The sequence below is a fragment of the Cupressus sempervirens genome, chromosome 2 (assembly GCF_028749045.1).
Source record: "Cupressus sempervirens isolate cs-2001-9-10 chromosome 2, ASM2874904v1, whole genome shotgun sequence".
NCBI lineage: Eukaryota > Viridiplantae > Streptophyta > Pinopsida > Cupressales > Cupressaceae > Cupressus > Cupressus sempervirens.
This window is the reverse complement of record NC_143119.1, coordinates 42,355,576-42,377,685: the sequence shown is the minus strand read 5'-3', so window position 1 is coordinate 42,377,685 and position 22,110 is coordinate 42,355,576. Positions and strand designations below refer to the sequence as shown.

Sequence of the window (22,110 nt, the reverse complement as noted above, 5' to 3'; positions counted from 1 at the left end):
TTAATAATCTTGTATTATTTTAGCTCATGTAACTTTCCACTTTGAACTTTAATTGTCAAGCTTAATAAACTTGCCATGGCGTCTTTTTGATCAGATATTCCTGATAACTAGGTCACATGATAATCCCATTCTGAATGACCTCATTTTGTAATGCTTCCCCTCCTTCTCTAGTCTTTATCCTGCAACCTTCAAAACAATCATTCTTGCCAAAAAACATCAATTTCATAATTCATAATTTGCTCAAATAATATTCATTTCATATGAACACAACGGCTATATTCATTTCATATGAGCACAACGGCTATAAACTATATTCATTTCACATGAACACAACAACTATAAACTATATTCATTTCATATGAACACAACGACTATAAACTATATTCATTTCACATGAACACAACGGCTATAACTACCATGATGGAACATCAACTAACTTCACATGAACATGAAAATTTATTCTGGTTCAATGTCTATTTTTAACTAAAGAGAAATTAGGGCAAAAATTGGGATGTAACAAAGATGAACTAGATTCTTCCAAGCACAAAGAAAACAGAGATATCAATGAGATGACTATTGACGAGCTTTGACAGGAGCTTTCTATGCATGGATTATCAACTTCTGGAACTAAAAAGGTTCTTGTTGGAAGACTTGGTAAAGCTATGGACAAAATGCCATTTATAACCACAACAGATGATTCAAGCACTTCACAAGATGTGAAAGGTAAGGGAAAATTTTTAAAAGTTGAATTAATGAATTTAGTTCAAAAACAAGTTTTAAATCTCTATAATGTTCTTATTAGCTATTTTTTACGTATGATTATTGTTTCAAGGATGTTTATTTTGATGATGACATCAAATTTCTGTTGGTCAGGTAAGAGTTGCGTGTTGGATATTTATATGATCTTTGAAGTGTTTTTGCTATCTGTAATGGAGTAGTAAAGAACCTAGACAGAGACTTGTCATGTTTGCTACTGCAAAATTGAATTATTTTTAACTAAGTATAGACCTCAGAACTCTAAATCAGGAAGGGTAGCATTAAAGTTTCAACCATCACATACTTCCATATATAAATGAAGGATTGATGTGCCCCTATTTTAAGCATTGTTATCTATGGAAACACAGTAATGGTTGGATGTTTTTGTGGATGAGTGGCACAAAAATATCAATTGTGATCAGACAGACTTAGCTGATGGTTAGTAGTGTTCCTGAATATTCATTGTGTGTTCTTGTAAGTGCTGATCTGTCCAAAATTAGCTCAGAAAATATGAGACTGTAATGCAAGATATATAGAGTGCTAAGATGACATATCTATGTATAGAAGAAGATAGGCTTGATTTTAATCTATTCATAAGCTCTTCAAATAAGTAGCAAATACAAAATGACCTCTGGTAGAGATATGCTGAGGACATGATTAATTAATGGAATATATATTGTAAAGCTGCCCATTTCATGGTCTCGCTAGGTTTTTTGTTTGTTGCATTTGATTTGTTTATATATTCTAGGGAGTTCCAATACCTAAGGGTAATGTATTATGCATGGGTCAGTGATCTTGCCATCTCATTTTTCTTTTACTTGTAAAAGTAAATTGGCTGTATCTCCTGTACACATGAGAAGATTATATATTGATTCTTTCTTAGTATTGATTATATTGCTGCGCGGCATTTGTAATTTCAGAGACTCTCTTGATTGCCATCATAAGACTTTAAAATATAGTGGATGGTTGCCTCAAGATCTCTCAGGGGATGTTAGATTTCATTCATAGTATAGTTGGGGTGAAGAAGGGCTGCCCTCTATCTCCTACTTTGTTTGGATTCTACATTGAAGGGCTAGAGCAGTTCCTTCAAGTGCACTCCCTCCCTTGGGATGATTGTTTCTTATACCAAGTTTTTATTTCTATCTTTCTCTTCATAGATGATGTGGTCCTAATGGCCTCTTCGTAAGGCTCACAAAGAGCCCTTGATGGCCTCACTTCTTTTTGCGATTTACAACAATTGATGACAAATTTGAGTAAGACTAAGGTAATTTCTTTAGTTGTCTCACGACCTCTCACTACCACTTCTTGTTTTAGGGTGAGGAGATTGGGATTGCTTCTTCATACACTTATTTAGGAGTCAAGTTTTCAAATTGGCAGGTCAACCTCGTATCAAAAAGGTTTATGGCTCCTTGAAACTTGTTTAAAGACAATGCTTCAAAAATCAGTTCTAGGACAACATGTCTAACCTAACTCTTATGGACATTTTGATTATACTGATTATGCTCTATACTTCAATTGTTTGGGGGTCGTCCTTAATGGAGTAAGATTGGGCTTTAGTGGAGCATGTCCAAACTCTTTTCCTTAGCTGTATTATCAAATATATTGAGTCTACTCGACACAACCTTGTGAAGTTCATCTGCGATGCTTCACTGACTCCTTCGAGGGACATTAAAAATATTCATACCTAGCCTATTGCTCTTTTGAGGGTATTGCATGTTCTGATTCCACTGATTGGGCTTGTTAGTTCACTCACTCCTTGAATCTTCTTGGCTCTATTGGGATTGATATCGATTACCTTCCCCCTTTCCACTATTCCCTAGATGCCCTATCTCATCTATTGCCACCCTGACAAGAGTTGGACATCCATATCAAGATGGACATCTATAAATGACATATTCTTTCTTTTCTTGCACTATTGTCTTTAGGGGCCTCACTCGAGAATGATATTCTATGTAGAGCACTTTCTTGAGTTATTGGACACGATCATTGTTTGCTATCATACCCATCTCATGGTTGGTCTCATGCACATCGTAACACGCTTGGCTCTTTTGGAGTGGCTTCACATAGACTTTGTATCTAGATTGACCATTATTTGGCTAGGGAGGATACAATTTTCCAACTATGTCATTAGGGGGAGGTTAAGACATAAACTTCATTTTTTTGTGCCCCATGTACTATGAGATCAGAGGGAGTCTCTATTCCTTATTTAGGTTGGGTTAGTCTTTCCCAACCTTTTTCAGATATAAAGACTAGACATGCCTTGTAATCTATATTTAGGAGACATGGAGGCTCTGGGACCTTACTTGAGCAACAACTTTTCCCCTTGAGTTTGCATTTTGATCAACTCGTCACCTCATTCTTCATAATGGTTCCCCCCATATGGGGTAGCAATTAGGCGATGGATATTTGGGTCTCTTAGGGATGTGAGACCTCATAGACCTTCTAGTTATCAATATCCTTCTAGTGGTTTTAGGGCCCCTCGAAGTTGGCATGGGATTTTCTCTCCTAGGGCTTATTTGTAGGTTCTAGACTTTTTCTTGGTTTGCTCAGAGTAGCTAGATGGGTTGTTTGGTTTAGTGGGTTCTTCTTACTCTAGTTCTTTGCTTTCTGTTCTATCTTTTTTTTTGGATACAGTTTGGTGTTCCAGCTATACACTATGTTACTTCTTTATTTCAAGTAGTTCCTTGGCCCCTTTTTTTGGACATTAATAGATTTATCTTTTTATTTTTCTTATCTTTGTGCTCAATGCACTTAATATATTGTAGTGTAATTTTCATTATCTAGACTAGAAATTTTCTAAAAGTCAAATAGTTGGCTTTCCATTTATATACATCTTTTTCCCAAATCAATAATGTGGGGGGTGACAAGGTTCGAACTCATGCCCGTGGATGATAAAATTAACGATTAAATATTTAACCATGAATTTTGTAATTAAATATTTATAAAATTTCATATATTATATCATAATCTTAAATATATTAAATCAATAATCTCATTGTGATATTGCTATCAAGATTTAAATGTGATATTTTTGAGTCAAACTCATTGACCCAGATTTCATGAGTAGTGACTCAACATGAATCCATCTCTCATGAGTTTGACTCAAAAAGCACATAGTTAAATGGATAGCAATATCACAATTTGACTTGCTGTGGAAATTATCTCCTACTTATCTAATAATCTCATATTTAATTTAAGTTTTTGACTATTAATTATTTTAAACATATCTTAAGTTTTTATTATTAAATAAAAAATATTATAATTATAAATTTAATATGGTAGTTTTCAAATATTTAACTATTGAAACAAAAAGGAGTCAAGAAATAATGTTTAAATTTAAATATATAATATAACATGTGTATATATATATATATATATATATATATATATATATATACTTTTAAGGCCACTAAATTTAAAATTCAAACATTCATTGGAGGATCCATTTCCGAGAGAGGGAGATAGCGAAAAATGATTCTAAGACTTTGGATATTTGATAGCTAGAATGAGGCTTAGTTTTGTAGGTTCTACTTGTAGATTGATATATTTTGATCTTTGAGACTTTTGGATACATGTTTGAGATGTATTGATTTGGATATTTATATTGAGAGACCACGGTTTTGATGTTTGAGACAATTGTTATATAGTTGGAAAACTCACAAAGGGCAAGAACTCACCAATGATTGAAAATATACGGGAAAAACTTGATCAATTTTTGTGAAAAGCTTGGTAAAAAACTTTGGATCTGAAAGAAATTGCATAAATTTGATTAGAAATACATTTTCTTTCCAAAATTTAATCATAAGATGCATCCAATGAATTAGTAACTATAAATTAATGAGAAATAAAAGAAATAAGTTGAGTTTAGATATATTAATGCAAAGTGGGTACAAATCGCATTCTCATGAGGAATGCTAACAACAAGAGGTGTGGAAACAAAGTAGTAAATAGTTTCTATATAATTAAAAGTAAATACATCATTATAGTTATATCTTCCTCTTCCCAACTCTAGTAACAAATAATGGAGAGGGTCTAGTCCTAGAAGCTTACTATGGGCGTGACTATTCCTCCTCACTCGATATCTCTGGTGATGTATGCGGCTTGTTCTCCATCTTGGATTTAGCTCCTCCTAGAATTGGTGATGACTCATTCTCCTCATTTTCCTCAATGTCATCCCATGTGAAACCAAATCCACCACCCTCCTCCATAACCCCCCTCTCCAAATTGGTGATGTCATTCTCTGTAAACAATGGTGGCTACTCTCATTGTAAGGGTCTATATCGTCCAAATCGATTAGACTTGCTGCTGCTCCTTGGGCCTTTCTTATGCACAATTGAAGATTATATTGCACAAATACAAGGTCATTAAGACATTTTGGGTTGCTTGTTTTTGTTCTTTGTGTGGATAGCCACACATAAGCTCCAATTGTGTGCACAATGCGATAAGCTACAAGGTTGGCATTAGCTTATGAGGGAAAATATTTTGAGATGGACGGGGGAGGGGTATTTCCACCCCGATGTTGCCACTAGCATTTGGAAAATAAAATATTGAGAAGTTAGAAAACAAAGAGAAAAAAAAAACTATAATTTATCAATTACTTCATATCTAAGTTGTCTATTTGGATTTGAGCTCGGATGTGGGTTTGAGATTCAAGTTCTAAATTTGTTCAATTTTTTTGGGGTGGGTTCAATTTTGTTTAGGGTTCGTTCGTACAAAAAAGGTTTATATATATGTATGCATTTGTTGTGTATGTATATGTATATTTTTATGATATAGATGTATATATATGTAGTAGCAAATAAGTGCATACACCACTATGCTAATAGTAAAGCAACATAGCAAAACACACCACCATATATATTAATGTTCTACTCCAAATAACATATGTTTTACCTTTTTGGCCTTTTAAGTGGTCTTTTTTAGGGTTGGATGGTTGGATTGACTAAAATAGACCCCACAAATTTTTAAAAATGTAAAAAAATCCATTTTCAGCCAAATTCAGCCTGGTTCTTGTTGCAGATTTGTATATTCATGATAAAAATGGAAAGAGTTGTGCCAAATTCATTTGCTATAATTTGGACAGACTTTGAAAGTATTTGACAAACTTTTGCAATGATTGGATTAAACTTTGAGGTTGATGTTTATGTTAGTTTTGTACCACTACTTAACATATAGCAATTAAACACTGGATATGGAATATCGAGTCCTCAATTCCTCTCTTGAAAAGATAATATTTATGAAGACATAAGAAAAAACTCCAATGTTCCTCACACTTGTGGATACTAACAAAGTATATCAATGTGATTTTTTGGTAATCACGTAGGTGGCCTTACGCTATTTCTTTATGGATAGCTTGGACTTTTGATGAGATGGTGGTGATGATGATGGTTTGGTATGAGTTCCAAATGATGTTGATGGAGATGGTGATGGTAATGGGAGGTGTGTATACCAATGATGTTTTTCTTTACTTCCCTCTTCAAAGCTCCAATCACTAAACTTTTTTCTATTGAGAATATGCCACCTCATCAAGGGACCAATGAAAAAAGTGAAAATGGCAACCAATGAGAAGGCACCAAAATGGTTGCCAATCAGAATAAGACACTTCTCCTATCCAAGAAGAAAGAGAAATTTCCACTTGGGCTTACATCAAATGGTCTTCCAATATAAATCTACCCTTTTCTTTCATCTTTTTAGCCAAGGCAATGAACTTGGCTAGCCTTTTGTTGACTTCCTTCATGAGAGGACAAGGTGTATGTTTCATCTTGAGCTTAGCTGAATTCATCATGCTACTTTTTGCTTGTAGTGTCTTCTCATGGTCCTTCTCATACTCTCTTGCGTATTTGATAAAGGCATTGAGGGAGGCAAGGGTGCCCAAATGTTTCTTTTTGATGGCAACCTTCCTCAACTCATCCAACCTTGATCCCAACTCTGTCTCATTGATTATCTCCTCTTTGATATCTTCAAAATCAAGTGCCGCCCCAACATCACTCATCATGGTTGAAATGGAAGTGTCCACGCCTGGGCTATGTTGTGCAATCACATTCTATATTTCCTCAAATGTTCTCAATCTGGTAGTCAAGGCAACAAACCAAGACTCTACTATACTCAAACCTCCTTCATTAACCAACTTGGCTCTTTCCAAATATTTCTTTGGTAGCTCAATGAATGCTTGTAACTTTGGAATAGCTAAATACTTGACTGGAAGGAAATCCTTCCACTCCTCTTCAAATAATCTAAATTTATCTCTTGTAGCCACTAATGACTTGAATGTTGAGATAAAAGAAGGCAATAAATTTTGCCTATCTTGGATTGTATCATGGATCCAATCCTTGAGTTCATGCAGATGAGCTGGTATCTCTTCTATGTTACTCCCGTTGTCTTAAGGAAGGGCTGCCTGGTGCAACTATTGGATAGGCTGGAAATCTCTCCAATATTTGTTCTCAACTTCCAACTTTATGATCCTTTCATTTTCCTTTCTTAGCCTTTATCTGATTGAAACTATGCCCTCCTGGATCTCCTCACATTCCATGTCATCCGTGTTTCTTCTCAATTTATGCTCTACTATTCCATATTCCTGAGTTGCAATCTCATCCAATGCCTTGCTAATCATTGGTATAGCAATTTCAACCTTTCGGTGACCATCACTGTTGCTCCTAATCACCTTTGCCATTTGTTTTTAGTTCTTGCTATCACCCTTTTCCATTAATCCTTGGATGTCCTCAATGGTTCAGGCATTTACTACCTTGCCTATTGGCATAAGTATTTTCCTTAACCATAGTGGTGCAGTGCATCTCCCTAAATTTGAATTTGGTTCAACTAGCAAAGCATCACCAACAGCCTCACGTGCCTAACTTATTTCCTCAATATCAATCGGCCCATCTGTTGGATATAATTGGTTAATTGAGTGTTGTCTTTGATGTTACACACATGTCATATCAGTCATTAGACAGAGTCTACCGAGCTCAGAAGGTAAGCATAGTAGTTTATAGAGTCTATCGAGTGTTGCTATATATTACACTGTAAAGATAGCTTCTACCAAGCTAACTTGGTTAATGAAGGAAGTCCAGTACTTACCGAGCTCACTTGGTGATCGAAGGAAACTGTGACAGAGTATTTACCGAGCTAGGAAGGTAAGCGAAGAAAAGTTAGTGTTTACCGAGCTGGGAAGGTAACCGAAGAAAAGTTAGTGTTTATCGAGTTGGGAAGGTAAGCGAAGGAAAGTCAGTGTTTACCGAGTTCACTCAGTGTCCAAAGGATTTTTGCACAATTCACAGTGCTTACCAAGCCTCACTTGGTTAACACTAAAGATCATTATGGTACAATGTTTATCGAGCTGGGTTGGTTAGCGAAAGATTTTTGAAAAGTGTGGAATTAAGGCTAAAATTGATTTATGTGATGAATGTAGCTGACTCACGGTATAATTATTAATAATTTTAACTTGTATTTAAGGCTGACTTGATAATAAGAAAGGTATATATGAAGGATCAAGTTGCGAATTCAAGTGTGCATGTGTGGATAAGATGTATGTGTGAATTGTGAAGGTGCAAGCAAATTTTTGAAGGATCAGATATCCTTGTGGAGCTACAAAGCTTTTATGTGATCAGAGAGGATCTAGTGAAGCAGAACAAAGATCTGTATCAACAAAGATAACTTGCATTATATTCAGATCATTCATTGTTACTTTCCAACAATTGGTATCAGAGCTTTTTGGTGCTTGCAGGAAAGGATTTCAAGGTTCTAAGAAAAAGATCAAGATGTCTTACAAAAGAGAAATTCCAAAACTTAACAAAGATAACCTCTCAGCATGGCAAGAATTGATGAAACTTCATCTGGCTACTGTTGGTGATACTGGACTAAAATACCTTGAAGAAAAATATGAAGAACCTTCTGGCACATTGTCAGTTAATGATATTGCTAAAAAGAAGACTCACAACAATATGATGATAGACATAGCATCTGCTCTCAGCTATGAAGAATTTGATGACATTAAGGACTGCAAAACTGTCTTTGACATGTTGAACAAGCTAAACGAGATCTATGGAGGGGATGATAATGTGAGAAGAGCAAAAGCAAAAAGTCTAAGAGGACAATTTGATCAAATGAGGATGAGAGAGGATGAAAACATTACAAAGTATGTTGAAAGAGTTAAAGCATGTGTAAGTGCAATCAGGGCAGTTGGAGGTGACATCAAAGGAGAAACAGTTGTAAGAAAAGTTCTCAGAACCTTACTTCCTGTTTATGCAATCAGAGTCTTTGCAATACAGGAAAGAAGGTGTGAAGCAAATCATAACATAAATCTTGAGGCCATAGTCGAAAGACTAACTGCATTTGAACTAGATAACTTTGACAACTATGTTCCAGCCTCCAAAAACATTGAATCAGCATTTCAAGCCAAGCTCTCACTCAAAGAGAAAAGCAAAAAGAAGATAGAATCATAGTCAGAAAGTGAAAATGAATCAAGCCAAAGTTCAGACAGTGATCTCGAAGTGATTGAAGCTCTACTAGCCAAGAAATATTCTAGAGGTAGAGGAAAATACAAAGGTAAAGTTCCTCTAATCTATTTTTCTTGTGATGAAATTGGTCATATTGCAGCAAGGTGCTCAAACAAGCAAAAAAATGATGAAAAGAAAGATCACAAATGGAATGGCAAGAAAGACTTTAAATCATCCAAGAACAAAGGTAAGAAATCATGTTTCATGGCTGAAAATTCTAAGGATTCTGATAATAGTGAGGATGAAATTATTTATATTGCTGTTAAAGATGACTCTGATAGTGATGACGAAGATAAAATGGCTCTTATCTCTCATGTAAGTAAGAATGATACATGGATTATAGATAGCGGTTGCTCACATCATAGGGCTGGTGATAAAATTAAGTTTGATCAGTTTGAAGACTATGATGGTCGCAGTGTGAGGTTTGTTAATAATGAACCTCGTTTCATAAAAGAAAGAGGAAGAATCTGTCTATCTAAAGAACTTATATGTAATAATGCCTACTAGGTTGAAGGTCTCAAACATAATCTGCTAAGTGTTGCATAGTTACTAAATACTAGATTCAAGGTAGAATTCATGCATGGAAAGGTGAGACTGTTGAATGAGCAAGGAAAACTGTTAGGATATGGGACCCAAACTAAAGGTAACTTGTTCTATCTAGAACTTGGTGAATGCTCATGTTTTATTGCTCAAATTGAAGAGAGTTGGTTATGGCATAAAAGGTTGTGTCATGTCAATTTTGATAATTTGGTAAAAATAAGCAAATTCAAGAAAGTAAGAGGCATTCCTAACATTAAGAAACCTAAGGTTGGTCTATGCAAGAATTGTCAGATTGGTAAAATGGGAAAAACTAGTTTTAAAGGTAAAAACTATCAGTCTGAAGATATATTAGAAATTGTGCATACTGATTTATGTGGACCCATTGGAATAGAAAGCTATAATGGAGAAAAGTTTTTCATTCTTTTTGTTGATGACTATTCAAGAATGATTACTATCATGTATCTAAGGAATAAATCAGAATCATTTGAGAAATCCAAATGGTATTTGGCAAGAGTTGAAAAAGAAACAGGGAAAGGGCTGAAATGTTTAAGGTCAGACAGAGGTGGTGAATTCATTTCACATGAATTCAATAACTTCTGCATTGAAAGAGGTATTAAAAGACAGGTTTCAGCACCAGGAACTCCAGAACAAAATGGAATAGCTAAAAGAAGAAATAGATCCATTATCGATTGTGCAAGAACCCTGATGATAGAAAAAAACATTGCTATCAAATACTGGAAGGAAGCCATCAACACTGCAGTTTATACCTTAAATCGAGTACAGTTGAAGAAGGACTCATTCAAGACTCCCTATGAATTATGGTATGGCTACAAACCCAATGTAAGTTATCTGAAAGTATTTGGAAGCAAATGTTATATTTTGAAAGAATCTAGAAAAGGAAAATTTGATGTAAAAGGTGATGAAGGAATATTTTTAGGTTATTCTTGCAAAAGCAAAGCATATAGATGTTTAAATCTATTCACTCACAAAGTCATAGAAAGTGCACATGTGAAAGTTGATGAGTTTGCAGACAAATCAGAAGAAGAAAGCAAAAAGATACCTGAAGACTACAAGAGATGTGTTTACATTGAACCTGATACTATACCAAGTATACCATTCACTCAAGAATCCTCAACTCCTAAGTCTTCAGTAACCGAGTTGCAAATAGTTCAAATCGAGCCACGGTAACATTCAGACACTACCGAGCAAGTGCCTACCGAGTCTAAAGCAACCAAGCTAGAATAACCTGAATATGAAATTGAAGCACAAGTAGATATCAATGAAACTCATTCAAGAGGTAAAGAACCTGTATTAGCTAAATATGTCAGAAGACATCATACACCAGATCAGATCATTAGAGACAAATATGAAGGAACCCTGACAAGAAGTAAGTTGAAAAATACTTGTTTACTTGCTAATTTTGAACCTAGAAGTATTAAAGACACATTGGCAAATGATAGTTGGATTGAGGCAATGAATGAGGAAATAGAACAGATAGAGAAGAACAAGACATGGACTCTTGTACCCAGGCCTAAAGATAAGAATATAATAGGAACCAAAAGGGTATTCAAAAACAAGTTGACTGAAGATGGTAAGGTATCCAGAAACAAAGCTAGATTGGTATGCAAAAGATACTCTCAAGAAGAAGGCATAGATTATGGGGAAACTTTTGCTCTTGTTGCAAGATTGGAAGGAGTCTGAACCTTACTTGCATATGCTGCTCACAAAGGATTCAAAGTTTATCAGATGGATGTCAAGTCAACATTCCTCAATGGAATACTGGATGAAGAGGTTTACATTGAACAACCTGAAGGTTTTGTTGATCTAGATAAAAGGAACATGGTCTGCAAATTACACAAGGCACTATATGGTTTGAAACAAGCCCCTAGAGCATGGTATGAAAGATTGCATAACTATCTTATTCAGATTGGTTTTCAAAGAACTAAAGATAATAATAGCTTGTATATAAAGGAAGGACCAGATACAGTTGTTATGTTCTGTGACAATAGTAGTGCAATCAATATATCTAAGAATCCAGTGATGTATTCCAAAACCAAGCACATAGCAATAAAATATCATTTTGTCAGAGAACTGGTGCAGGACAAGGAGATCAGACTGGAATATGTACATACAAAGGAACAAATTGCTGACATATTCACAAAGCCATTACCTAAGGATAAATTCTTGTATCTCAGAGGTAAGTTAGGGGTCACTCCCCTATCTGAAGTTCACTAAAATAAAGTTTTAAGTGATGCATCAACCTATGACAAGTTAAAAATCTATAAAGTTGATGCAGCAGAGTATTGAAGTCATTGCATATGAATCTGTACATAAGGTACATTGTAATCCAGTTGAGAGTACTTTTGGCCTACGAGAAGAACTTTTACTGTGTTGTATTGTCTTTGGCATGTGTTGTCAAAGAGGGAGAGTAAAACTATAATATCTATTCTAAAATTTGTAAGCATTTGTAAAGGGAGAATAAAACTGTCATATCTTTCTGTTATACAATTCCTTCACAGAGGGAGATTACTAAAAGAGGGAGAAGTTTCTATCTAAGAGCGATAAGTATTATGTTGACATATTGTGCTGCACTATAAGAGAAAGACTTGTTTTCAAATTTCATTCTGCTATGACATGTTGTGTTGCCATCAATGCCAAAGAGGGAGATTGTTGGATACAATTAGTTAATTGAGTGTTGTCTTTGATGTTACACAAATGTCATATCAGTCATCAGACAGAGTCTACCGAGCTCAGAAGGTAAGCATAGTAGTTTACAGAGTCTACCAAGCGTTGCTGTATATTACACTGTAAAGATAGCTTCTACTGAGCTAACTTGGTTAACGAAGGAAGTTCAGTACTTATCGAGCTCACTCAGTGATCGAAGGAAATTATGATAGATTATTTACCGAGCTAGGAAGGTAAGCGAAGAAAAGTTAGTGTTTACCGAGCTAGGAGGTAAGCGAAGAAAAGTTAGTGTTTACCGGGATGGGAAGGTAAGCGAAGGAAAGTCAGTGTTTACTGAGCTCACTCGGTGTCCAAAGGATTTTTGCACAATTCGCAGTGCTTACCAAGCCTCACTTGGTTAACACTAAAGATCATTATGGTACAGTGTTTAATGAGCTGGGTTGGTTAGGGAAGGATTTTTGAAAAGTGTGGAATTAAGGCTAAAATTGATTTATGTGATGAATGTAGCCGACTCACGGTATAATTATTAATAATTTTAACTTGTATTTAAGGCCGACTTGATAATCAGAAAGGTATAAATGAAGGATCAAGTTGCGAATTCAAGTGTGCATGTGTGGATAAGATGTATGTGCAAATTGTGAAGGTGCAAGCAAATTTTTGAAGGATCAGATATCCTTGTGGAGCTACAAAGCTTTTATGTGATCAGAGAGGATCTAGTGAAGCAGAACGAAGATCTGTATCAGAAAAGATAAGTTGCATTATATTTAGATCATTCATTGTTACTTTCTAACAATTTTAGCCGTGATTTCAAATCTCTTAATAGAGTGGGTTTAATAGCCTTATTGTAAATCCTCTAACAAGGTAACAGTTCAGTTGAATTGTTCTAAAGACCTCTAGCAAGGCCACTCCTAACAGGGTGATTAAATCCTCTAACAAGGTCACACCTAATAGTGTGTTTTGTAACCTTTAACAGGGTTGGCTCCTAATAGGGCTCACTTCAGAAGAGTCAAAAATAGTAACTAGTTACATTGGTGGTTTTTCCCATATTGGGTTTCCACGTTAAATCTGGTGTCTCTAGTGTTCATGATTGCTGAATTGTTTTGGTTATTAGTTCTTAATAATTATTAGTATTTGCTGCATTATCAAGTTTTAGTAATTTGTAACTAAGATCAAAATTTTAGACATCTAAGGGACTGTGAAATGTTTTTGTGGTAACTAATTCACCCCCTCCCCCTCTCAGTTACTCCATTCTCATTTCCAACACCATCTTCTTCTCCACTAGTAACTGCCATGTCGTCCCCACATTCGTTCTTTTAGAGAGGAGAGTACTCAGTGCTATCACTATAACCACTTGGTTCTGAATCAGAGCTCACCTCTACCACGGCCCATTTTTCACTTGTGTTATCTTCTTGGCCTCTAGCCTCAATTATGCTTTCCCTTGACAGTGTTGCATTTTGTCTCTTTGCTGGAGGTTCCTGTTGTTTGTTACTTTTCTTAACCTCCAAGGCTCTCTTCTTGCTTCTAACTATTTTTTTCTACCGGCTACTTCACCCTTCTGTCTGACTCACTCCGCTGGACCTTCCTTTGGCTTTATCTTCTCATAAGTAAGGTGTATTCTCTAACTTTTTAATTTTCTTAACTTTCCATTGTACCATGACTCGATGTGCAAATCAACTGTCCTTGTAACTACCTCCAAGGAAGGATCTTGATGATTGTTCCAATCCACTAGATTTAACTTCATTCCCTCCACTCTATCATATTCTTCTCTTAGCACATTTCCATCATCCTCCAGTTGATTGAGAATATCAAGGCCTCTCCATCTAATTTCTTTCATCATGTTCACTGAAAATCTTGAGAAAGCTAGCTTTCTCACATGAAAGTCATCCTGGGCATTAGCTCGAAAATCTTTTATATTAGGAACATGTTTAAATGCATTTTCGTGAGATACCTTGATAAGACCGTTAGGATCAAATTCTTGCCTTGCTTTGTACTATCCTAGATGATACCATTCCAATTCTTTCTCTGCAGCTACAAAGGTGACAAGATTGGGGCAACAATCATTGCCAATTTTGAATGAGAAGGTAATCCCTGTCTCACCCTTAAGTTTCATTATTCTGTTATAATGCTCAAGTTGTCTAGCCAATTCCATCAAAACTACTTTGTCGGGTGGGTGCCTTGGAAGTCTCTTGGAACAAATTGTGCTTCCTACTACTCTAATGTATGTGAATTGCGAAAACTAGATGAACCAACTCCCATATTTCTTAATCTTTGCTTTTGCTTCTGATGAGAGCCTCTTAGTAGGTATCCTTAGTAATATCCTTACTATCTTCATGGCAAAGGCATCACAAAACATTTTATAGTCTTTTTTGTTTTGCAAATGAAGCTATGGATAGCATTCATGCACCACACATTGCCTCAACCCATCACCAATTACTCCTAAGGACTTAATCCCAAGATTTTCATATAATCTCACAATCAAATATAACAGATAGGACCCCCATATAGAATTGCTTTTGATTTTGCACGGTGCTAAGTTGCAATTCTAGATTCTTTCTAATGATCCTAGCCCAATCAAATCTTCTTTTTCTTTTTTTAATTTCATCAATAAAGAAGTACATCCAATTTTTGAATTGCATACCTTGAGCTAGGCCCATGATCTGGTTGAGAAGCACAATGAGATCACCATATTCTGATATGAAATCTGACACGGTGAGCCTTGATGATCTGGTAACTCCTTTCTTGCCCTCGTGTAGCCAATCTTGCTTTAGATGAATGAAATAAGCCGCTTGGTTATCCTAAAATGACTTGGCTTCCTGATCCATCATTACTACTGTCATACTTTTGTACTAAGGGATGTTAAATGCTTCTTCGATCACTTGTCTGCCAATGTTGGCCAACACTCTCTTCCCTTCATCAAAAATGATGGATTTACTAACCAAATCAAACTTGGATGCATATTCCATGACCAATTTTGGACAAGGCAAGGTAGGAGGGAAGGCTACCACATGTATAATTCCACTTTTGTAAATCTTCTTTTCCATGGGGGATTGTCCTTCCTTTAGTTTGTCCTTTAGTTGTATCATGTTTATTGTGCCAATATTGGTATCACTTATTCGCCTTACTTTCGAGAAGAAGGTGGTCTTAGGCGTCATGTCTTCCTTGTCTCTTTTGGTATCTATTCTCTAAGGGTTTTTGCTTGCACTAACATCTACCATCCTAAACACTTATTTCTGCCCCTTCATTCTATGTGATATGGACTACCTTTATCGATCTCCAACCTTCTATCTATCAATGGATTCTAACTTATTTCTGCCTCTTTGTTACCTTAGCATGGACTACACTTATATCTCCCAACTTCATTCCTAGGGTGGTCTAGCTTATTTTTGCTTTGCCAAATGTCCTATCATGGAATCTACACTTATCTCTCCAAACTACAACATATAGATGGGATGATGAAGTGGTGGATGATGAATGCAAGAAGAATATAAGGGAAATGAAACCAAGTAAGAACAATGAGTAAAATCCGATTTAGACCAATCTTTAGCTCTAAAATGAATTGAATTTTACCTTTACCAATAGCTGGGCCTTCTTTGAAGTTCGGATCAAACTTTAGGAAATCAAACCTCCTTGCAAAAAATTAGAATTTTGATCTTATTGAAACCGCCCACACTTTACCAAAAATCAGACTTTTGATCATGTGTTTCCTCCTCCAAGTAAAATCACTCAGATCTGGTGCAAAAAAAATCATAGCCCTTTGCAAGAAAATTAGTCCTTGAAAAATTTCCACACACATGAAGAAGTTTTAGATCTACCACAAGTTTCCTAGGGTAGAAATTGCAGCCCTTTATGTAAGTAGGAAATTGATGCCAAACAATGACAAATCTACTCCAAGGGAAAAAAAATTGCCAAGTCTGAAATTGTCCTCCAAGAGAAAAATTGCCTAGTGAGAGAGCTGCTATTCCAACGGAAAATCGCCAAACACATGAAAGCTGAGATGGAATGAGAAATGAAAGAGGGGGAACCCTCTTATACCACACTTCCTTTACTCCCTAAACCTGGCTGACTAGCCCTGGAGGAGACAAAAAATTAAATTAGATCATTATTGGTGGTCCAAATTTAAATGCCAAGCCAAAATTAATTTTTCCTATAGTGAAATTTGCACATTTAATTACCGGTTTGAACCAAAAATTGAAAAATAAAATTAAGAAAGCCTTTGAGATGTTAAAAATTTTCATTTAATAATGTTTTAGGTAATTAAAATATCATTTAAAATCAGATTTGGCAAGCTAACATCAATTTTTCAATTTTAATTTACCAATCATTTTTAATGTTTTTAAAATCTTCAAGGCAATTTTTTCTAATTTAATGCAAAATTTTGCAATTTAATCCTTTTTTTTTTGTTGATCGGTAAACAGCCAAGGCCATGATAAATTTTATTAATAGCAAAAAGTAACAACAGCTTTCTCCATTCAAACAGGCACTCGTAGGAAAGAACGGAGAAGAAAACCTCCAGTCTAGCCCAAGACCGAAGTCCTATATTATTACATCTCATGAAAGGGGCATACCCCAGTGACCTACATACTATTTTATTATAATTACATTAAGATCAATGTATGGATACACCTTTGACAATTTATTTCATCCATTCTCCATAAAGTTGCTGCTACATAAAAGAGGACCGAATTTGTTACATCCAATTTCCATAGAGATACTTCTATCTTCAAGTGGATCAACCTTGATTGCACCCTGCAACATTACATCTCTACCAAAATAATCTATCCAGCTAGCTAAACACCACAAGAAGTTAGAATACAAAAAAAGGTTCTAAATATATTCCTAACAAATAATTGCTGAATCGGATCTCAAATTGACACAGCCAGTAATTACAGTGGGACCAAAATTCTATCAGATTTTGGAATGCTATTTGAGAAAAAACAAACTATTCTAGCCATATTCCACCTATCAAAGACAAAATATAGACCAAAATTTTGGCTAAATAAAACCTATGTTAGAAAATAAGTAACATAGAATTTTGATGTTATACCCATAGATGATTCCAATATAACCATAATCTCCTAGATCACCTAAATTAAGCACATAATTATTCTTCCAACATAACCTTCCTCTATGTCTTTAAACCATTACCATAGATAAGAACTTACATAATCAAAACCAGACATGACAGAGTTATGTTAAAACAAACAAACTAGATGGAAATGATCCACTAACCCTTCAAACCGCTCCTTAATACACCTTCCATTTAAAATTACAGAGATTCTAACCAAAGAAACCACCTCACGAAAATACCAGTCATCCAAGATAGTAAAAATGATGTCAGAATCCCACTCAGAATTCAGGGATCCTACAACTTGGTAATGACTCTGGAAGCTACAATAAAAGGCCAGCCTGAAACCATAAAGTAATGAACCAGTCATCAAGTAAATGTCCATCTTTGTAATGCTTTGAAAGGATTCCTCCTAAACATTCTGAAAAGAGTATTGTCAAAGCTTACAAATCCTTTACCAAACAAATGAGATCCATTCTTTAATAGATCTTGGGTCAAATATCTGATTTAATACTTTTGAATAAATTTCAAGTCGAACATGAACATTAAATAGACTTATGATGGTCGACGCAAATGAGAAAAAATATAAACATAACCATAGCCAAGACAACGACAATTATCCATTTGCCAAAGAAATATCAGATAATGACATACATCTATATTGCCTTTGTGAGGATACATACCAATCTATAGTATGGATCCTAGAATAGAACTATAGAAGCAAAATACAAGACTTGAAGCAAACATACCCCATTCAATGTTATAAGGATTCAACTTTTTATTCAAATCCAAATACCATACTTCAACGTATCTTCCTCTAGCTACAAACCTTCTAACTCTCAAATAAGCATAAATCCTACTTCATGATACTAGACATTAAAAATTCTAGGCTTCAAAATTAATACCGCAGGTCCCAAAACAATCTTTGACCAAAAAAAAGGAAGTTTCAGGAAATCATCCATAAAAGCATTTGCATATATGAAAAAACCCACCATTCCATATATATATATATATATATATATATATATATAAATACCAAGTTCTGTTACCTTTAACTACATTTAAGCATTCTCTTAATACGTCTGATGCTACTAGCAAGAAAACCCCTAGCGGGTCAAAACAATCAATACTTAATTTATCTTTAATGTATCTATATGAGATTAGAGTTTTAGAATACTTGATACCTTTCCTATCTAATATAGAAAAATTGGGCTCAGAACACAAACCCAAGAGCTTAAATACTGTATTCTTATGAAAAAAAGTTCAAACCCTAATTCAACATTCAGTTCTCTTTATTCCTGTTCCTTTCATGTTTCCTCTATGAAACCATGATCACCTCTAGAACATCATCAAATTTGTCCACAGCCATATAGGGAGGCAGTTCGAATGAGACCTTGTTTCTGCTCATCTTTTTCGTGTTAATGGTACAGAATTCTAGCTCACTGAGGTCATCAAATTTCACTCCTAGCTGCACATAAACATTGAATAGTTTAAGGTAATCTAAGACTCACTTGTTAGTTTCCTCTACACCTATCCTTCTCCATCGTAGAAGAAAATTAACACTAGCCTCCATTCATGGCCATTCCCTATAGAAGGCCAGGCTTTTCCTGACTATGAGGGATTGCTGACAAGGGGCTGTCTCCAACTCTGTAGAGCCTAGAGGTAACCCCATATACCTTTCAGGTAATGGCATTCTAAATTTATCATTAATGCTATGTACCGCCTTCTCAACTCCTTTCCTCCATACTGAGTTAAAGAGATCAAAACAGAGTCCCACTATATCTTCTTTTCAGATTTTTGCCCTTATCATTACCCCTATGAAGGACCCAATTATGGAGTTGTTGGTTCTCTAGGTCATGCTATAGTCAAAAAAACCTTCTCCTATAGCCTTGATCACCATGAAGCAAGTCATATCATCTACCACCCTTAGGAGATGATTCCATCTCTCAGGTTTGACCTTCCCCAAAAAGGCCATTATCCTATTTTCATTTTGAGTGAAAAACATGGATATTTGTCTCCATCCAAGTTGAAAATAGGGTGTTCAGGGATATAAATTTAAGAGCTTATATTGAAATGACTTCACCAACAAATACCCTAGTATAAATCCTACTTCATCTCTGCATCTAATGTCCTTATTATCTGTCCTCTAACAAAGTGGTCGATAAATACTGTCGTCATAATGGATTAACACATATCACTTCTTAATAAACCTCACATGTAGAATCCCTTACCTCATCATACTCGATTAGCATGAGATCCTTTATGTTATGGAAATCATTACTAGTAGTGGGATCCTTCAAGTGCCTTCTAATGATGCACTTTGTACAAAAGCTGCAGTAAGAAAAGATGCATTAGGATAAGATTGCAAAGAAATACGCATGAGAGACTTAATTAATTCAATACCTTATGCACATGAGATACCAAATTAATTAGACTCCTTATATCTCTATTTTATTATAACTATTTCTAATTGTAATTAAACCTGGATGGTCTCCAGCTACTAGGTTGGCTAAATATTGGGGGAGAAGTTCTAATCTATATGTTAAAATTGAGACCCCATCCACACCCTTATTAGCTAACCCGTTAGCTTTAAAATTCCCTTCTCTAAAAATGTGAGTAATATGAATTTCCTCAAATTTATTTAATAACATGAGGACTTATTGGAGCTTTGAATTTAGCACGCAATTTGGAGTCTTTTTCTTTCTAACCGCATTAAGAACAATTTGAGAATCGTCTTCAATTATGATCTTGGACAAGCCTATTTTCTCACAAAGTTGTAATCCTTTCTCTAGAGCTTCTAATTTAGCTATATTGTTAGAAGATGAAGGCAATGGAAAAGCCAACTTTGCTAACCATTTTCTATGCTCATCATTGATAATGTAACCAATTCTGGCTATCCCTAGATTGCCTCGAGCTGCACCATCAAAATTCAATTTATGCCACCCTAGAGGGGGGGGGGGGGGAACCTACTTGCAATTTGCTCTTGCCTCCTTATTGTGAGAAGAGTGAACTAGTGGAGGGTTGATAATGGTGGGCCAATTTTTCTTCATGAACCCATCCCACATTGAGAATGAGCCTTCTTCTTTAGATGATTTCCTAAGATCAGCATTAAGTACTTCCACTATAGAAGCTTCTAATTTTAATATAAACCTTTTGGTGTTCAATGCTTTTTCTTGAAATATGCAGCGATTTCTCTCCTTCCATAATTCCCAAACCACAATCAAGGGGCAAATATTCTAGAGCTTTTTATAAACCCCACCTATCAAATTCGTGGGCCATGAGCCGAACAACCCTTTGACAAAGTTTTGCAAAGGGGTAGCCCAGCTGAGATGAGCCCTAAGCCATTCCCAGCAATTGAGCGCATAAGGACAATTGAGGAATAGGTGATCTACATTTTCACCACTTTGCTTACATAAAACACAACAATGAGGGCCTATAATACCGAATCTTAATAACCTATCCATAGTCAAGACCCTCTTTTCTAGGACAAGCCATAAAAAGAAGTCGGCCTTAGGAAGACATGCTGCATCCCAACATAGATTAAGCAAAATTTCAATCTTAGACCATTTTTTAGATTGAATGATAGCCTTATATCCTTGTTTCACACTATATGAGTCATCCTTAGATCTAGCCCAAATAAGATTGTTCGACTTTGCAGCTTGTTTGATATTTCTGCTGGAAATGATCTTCTCATAAGCCTTTATTAGGTTTGGGTCAAATTCTAAATTGTCCAACGAGCGCCACTTCCATTTCAGGACCCTGTCCAAAAATTCTTTAATTTTATAGTCCTTAACTTTACCACCCCATAGAGAGGTCAACCTTTTCTTAAGAATATCATTAGTGGGGGAGGATTCAATCAGAGGAAGTCTATCCCATGAATCTTCCCAAAAGAATGCCTTGTCACCTGACCCTACATCCCAAGTTAGAAATTTACTTATAAGACTCCGACATTTAGTCATAAAGTTCCAACATTCCAATCCTTTAGGGAGTCTATCCATTCTAAACAAGGATTCTGGGTCTACCAGGTTGAGATATTTGTTAAATAAGATTTTAGCTCATTTTTTATCAGATTCCTTATATAATCTCCAAATTAATTTTGCTCCCAAGGCCTCATTTTTCCATTAGGGCTTTTTAATACCTAAGCTCCCATACTCTTTTGACTTGCATATATTATCCCATTTTATAAGGGCCAGTTTCTTATCTTCTTCTTTATCTTTCCATAAAAAGTTCCTAAGTTTGGACTCGAATGACAAAGACATCCAATTAGAAAGAGGTAAACAAGCCATAGGGAAGATTGGGATGGCTGAGAGGACTGACCTGATCTTTGTAATTTTACCATCCTTCAATAGCCATTTGTTTTTCCAACTTCCAATTCATTTATCTACCTTTTCAATTGTGTCCTTCCAAACTTTGCAATGTTTCAAGCATTTCTCTAGAGAGATTCCTAGATATTTGCAAGGAAACAGACCCTTTTTAAATCCCATGATCCTACAAATCAAATTCTCCTTCTCTGGACTGGTATTCAAAAAGAAAATCTTAGATTTCTCTTTGTTTAGTTTTTGTCCTGAGGCA

The 22,110-nt window shown here is 35.5% G+C and overlaps 1 pseudogene; it reads left to right on the top strand.

Moving 5' to 3' along the window:
• LOC149570976 (poly [ADP-ribose] polymerase 2-like) overlaps positions 1-22,110 on the top strand; it is a 71,135-nt pseudogene that overhangs the window by 2,479 nt on the left and 46,546 nt on the right.